At 33.9% G+C, this 5,198-nt stretch overlaps 1 pseudogene; it reads left to right on the forward strand.

The window, feature by feature from the left end:
• Nucleotides 1-2,525: 2,525 nt before the first annotated feature.
• On the forward strand, nucleotides 2,526-4,701 carry LOC129892230 (sterol 3-beta-glucosyltransferase UGT80A2-like; annotated as a pseudogene).
• The last annotated feature ends 497 nt before the right edge of the window (nucleotides 4,702-5,198 follow it).

Here is a 5,198-nt window from a genome sequence, read left to right on the forward strand (position 1 = left end):
TGCTTTATTTCTCCGGGAAATAAAAAATGATGGAGAAAATCATACAAAGAGCAACTTGAATTATTAGCAAAATATTATTATATATTAACATCAATGCAATTTTTATAAATTGAGAAAGAAAAAGAGCATGACAATCAATACGAGAATTTTCAATTTTGACAAACTTTCTGAATAGTTAGATGGTGAGGGTTTAATATCCCATCTGGCTAATCTTTGGCCGAATCTTATAGATATACAATAAAGTAGTGGAATAATTATTTGAGTGACTACTTTTTAATGAATAATTATTGACTTTAGCTATATTTTTTATTTACTATCATCTATCGCAATATTATGATAATTTGCTATTTAGCAAAAGTGAATTATGTACGCAAAATGAATGTCTTATAAGTGTTTTAAAATATTTTAAAATATGTGATATTTTTTTAATAAAAAAACATAAGTGTATTAAAGTGTGATAAATGTATTGTCCACTAATAAAATTTGTATTATATGTATTTTATAAATTGTTCTCTATAATATATATTAAAATTGTATTATAAATATATTGTAAGTGTGGTAAAAAAAATGTTATTGCTATAAATTGTAAATATTTTTTTAATATAACATATCTATATAAGTTTTTCTAAACTAATTTGTTAACAAAAAATATAGTCAAGTTTTCATTTACATAAAAAGAAAGAACAGAAATTTTCAAAAATAGCAAAGACTTGAAACACAATTATGTTTCTTAGCTACAATTTGCCTAATTACGTTTCTAGCTATAATTTTAATTATTTTGCCCAATTTTCATTTGTAGATTTTGCTACATTATACAAATTGAGTTTTTTTCCGTTTGTATAACTCACTACATTATTCAAAGGAAAAACTACAAAAAATAGACCCAATTGTAAAATTATTTACCCAAAATAGACCCAACCCAAACTATTTATCCTTAATGGACTCATAACCCAAACTATTTATCCTCTTATCCCACTTTCTCATTTCTTGTTTCGCGCATGACGTCAACATCACTGCTATGAATTAATTTTCTGTGATACTCCATCGGTATATTGATACCATATCGGTATCATATAAGACTGAGCTTAAATTTTAGTGATACTCCGTCGATATATCGATACCCTATCAGTATCATATAAGATTCGGCTCTTTTTTAAGAAATAAAAATAAAACAATTAAGAGAAAATTATTTAAGTCACAATCTTATTTATTAAACTCTAAATTAGTAGAAAATATATTCTTTGTGATATTCCATCGGTATATTGATACCATATCGGTATTATATAGGACTGAGCTTAATCCTCTGTGATACTCTGTTGGTATATTGATACTCTATCAGTATCATATAGGGTGGGCTGGCGTCAGTCCGCTAAATTTAAAATAAATTTATGTCATTTTAAAATAAAAAGGGGGTGTAGAAGTAATGGGGCGTTTAAGGTTAATATTTTCCCTTTTTTTTGGGGGGGGGGGGTATAAGTGTTCCTTTCCCTTATACAAATTGGATTTTCAAAGAGATTGTATATACAAATACAAATTTGCTTTAGAGATTTATATAACAGCCCCTTAATTCGCTTTGTATATAAATACAAATCTTTAGGGATTTGTATATGAATCCCCACAAATTTGAAAATGAGCCCCAAAATATACAAATACAAAAAAAATTTACAAATTTGCTTTAGAAATTTGTATATGAAGCCTGCAATTTACTTCCAGATTTGTATATGATCCCACAGATTTGTATAATAACAAATTTTATCAAATTGTAGCCGTGATTCATAATTATGTGAAACTATAGTTATATTAAATAATATACTAATAATGTTTGCCATTTTCATGTAATTTAACTTTCAAAAAAAGCAAAGATTTGAAATATAATTAGGTTCCGTAGCTACAGTTTGTTTAATTACGTTTCATAGCTATAATTCCAGTTACTATGCCAATTTTCGTTTGTATATATCGCTGCATTATACAAATTAAACTTTTAAAGAGATTGTATATACAAATACAACTTTGCTTTAGAGATTTGTAGATGATCCCCTAAATTCGCTTTGAATACAAATACAAACCATTAGAAATTTGTATATGAACCCCACAGATTTCTGTATGAGCCCCGAAATATACAAATACAAAAGATAATACAAATTCACTTTAGAAATTTGTATATGAGCCCAAAATTCGCTTTCAGATTTGTATAAGAGCCCCCAAATTTGTAATAGTAAATTTCATTAAACTGTAGCCACGATTCATAATTATTTGAAACTATAGATATATTAAATAATATATTAATAATATTTGCTATTATATCCTATCCTCATCAGACCTCACTTGTGGAATTACGTGGGATGTTGGGGTATGTTGTTGTTACTTCTTGTTGTTGTTATTGTATATAGTGCATGATCTGTATTGGGACAAATTCTGTATATCATGTGCATCAACTTTAACCTTCTCTACACTTGATAAAGTAGTAGGTCAATAACATATTATATAAAGTTGTCCAGCCTTTTGATCATCAAACATCCGCTGATATGTGGAGATATTGTTGTTCATTCTTCCAGGTGCATCATGGTGGTGCTAGAACCACTGCTGCTGGACTGAAAACTGCAGTAATATTTGTTTTCGGACATCATGATATTCCTGTATATTGATCTTCTTCTGAATGATAACATTTTGGATGTTTTTCAGTGCCCAACAACCGTGATACCTTTCTTTGGGATCAACCTTTTTGGTGTGAACGTGTGCATGCTAGGGGAGCAGATCCTGCTCCCATCCCTGTCGACGAATTCTCCCTTGAAAAGCTGGTCTCTGCCATCCGGTTCATGCTAGATCCAAAGGTAGCTAGTTTCTGCCTAGTGTTTTATTTGTTGTGTTTCTGGAGGGACGTCCGTTATTATGATACATGCTGTTGTTTGATACTGATATACTTTTGTTGTGGTGCAGGTAATAACGTTCAAGTATACCTCTCGAAAGAAATATAGACGATCGTTAGCAATAGAATTGTGTTCACCATGACATATAACTTAATAGAAAAATTATATTCATGATATCGTTCAATGTATTGCAAGCAGAATCTAGCGAGTTAGATAACATCTAATTCACCTCTCAGTCCTTCTTAGACGTATTTTATTCATTTCCTCCCGGTCTCAGAATGTATGCTTTACTAACCCTCACCCTAGATCTCAGAGTGCTATCTCCTCCCAGTCTCAAGTAACTTAAACGAAGTTTTGTTCCTGTGAATTTCTATCGTGATAATCTTTTTCTAATCATTACCTCCCTCCCTGATAAGCAATAAATACGGGCAGGTTCTCAATGCGTGCACTCATCAAGAAAGACTTTTAGACAAAGAAAATCACAATACATGCGAAAACAAATCCCGAAAATCAATCCTACATTTGCCTACTTTGTTATGTCATCATGGTTCCCACAACCCTAGTTGTGGGATTAGACTTGCATAACTATGAGAAATAGATCATTAAAAGATGAAGAAATCATGTGAATAAGGCTTACAAATATGAACAAATTGAATTTGCAATTTAAGAATAAAACCTTGATTCAAATCACCAAAACAAGAACCAAAAGAGACAAGATGTTGTGTTCTTGGCCCAAATCTGTTCAGATGTGTGTTTGATGAAGGAAATCTCTCAAAAATAATGTTCTAAGTCGTGCAATGTAACCTCAAAATAATAGGAAAAACGTACCCTAAAAATATAACAAAACGTGTTATTTATAGAAGTCTAAAATCAATCCTACTTGGACTAGGAAATTCCAAATCAGTAGGCTCCGAAAGACTACTGGATGGTACCCACCATGGCCAGTGGTGAGCACCACAGCTCATGGTGAGGCGTCGTGGTGGTTTCCTTGGATTTTGATGGTTGGCCATCCCACTATGGCACCCACCATGGCCAGTGGTGAGCAACACGACATATGGTGAGGCCCTTGGTGATTGCCTTGGCCATTTTGTTTCTTGCCTTGGCTCCTGGGGGCTGGACGACCCCCATAACGAGGCGTGGTTTGCACCACGGCCCTTGAAGGGGCTCGTGGTGTGTTTCCTTCTCCTGGATGAGGTCCTTCACGGACAGGGGTGTGCACCACGACCCTTGAAGGATCTCGTGGTGTGTTTCCTTCTCCTGGATGAGGTCCTTCACGGACAGTGGTGTGCACCACGGCCCTTGAAGGATCTCGTGGTGTGTTTCCTTCTCCTGGATGAGGTCCTTCACGGACAGTGGTGTGCACCACGGCCCTTGAAGGGTCTCGTGGTGTGCACCCATGGTCCAAAACTTGTTGTTACACTTCCATACGTCCAATGTAATACCTTTCATACCATGGCATGGTTCATTCCTAACTTCCTCATTCCAGCTTCACCCCAAAAACTTCGAAGAAAATCAGTCCACTAGCCATCAACTCATGCACACCTCATTTTCCTAAAATTTAATCAAAACACACATCAAACTAACAAAATGCGCTTGAGTACTAGAAACAACTCTATGTTTTGAGCATCGTAAGTGTCGTAGTTTGGCGACACATCAGCAGGTAAAAGAACATGCTGTAGAACTAGCAAAATCAATGGAACATGAGGATGGAGTGTCTGGAGCTGTGAAAGCATTCCGCAAACATTTCCCTCGAGAATCACTTGAGCCTAAGCCTGAGGTCTCGCCTCATCCTCACCATTTCTTTTCCCTAAGACGTTGTTTTGGACACTCCTAATTTTCTTAATTCAAACTCTACTTCTGTATGATCAATGTTGTTGTAGGAATAGAAAAGCTCGTTGGATTTGTAACCTTGGTATCAAAATGAATCCATAAAATTAGAATTCGGGACCATGTCCCCGAGTTTGATTGTATTTCTAATTATGAGGTTGTTATAGAGTGGTGAGAAATAAAAAGAAGATTCTTGTATCAAAGGGAGTTATATATGGAAATGTTAGTTTTCATCTCTCTGTGGGTTTTACATTCATGACAATGTAAAGCTTGATGAAGCAGCGTACAACTTATTTTATCAGAGTTCTAGTGCTTATTTTCCCGAAAATAAAAAATGATGGAGAAAGTCATATAAACAGCAACTTTCTTAGTAGCAAAATATTATTATATTAATATAAATGTAGTTTGTATAAATTGAGAAAGAAAAAGAGCATGACAATCAATAGGAGAATTTAGTAGTACAATTTTGACAAACTTTCTGAATAGTTAGATTGTGGGGGCTTA

The sequence above is a fragment of the Solanum dulcamara genome, chromosome 1 (assembly GCF_947179165.1).
Source record: "Solanum dulcamara chromosome 1, daSolDulc1.2, whole genome shotgun sequence".
Taxonomy (NCBI): Eukaryota; Viridiplantae; Streptophyta; class Magnoliopsida; order Solanales; family Solanaceae; genus Solanum; species Solanum dulcamara.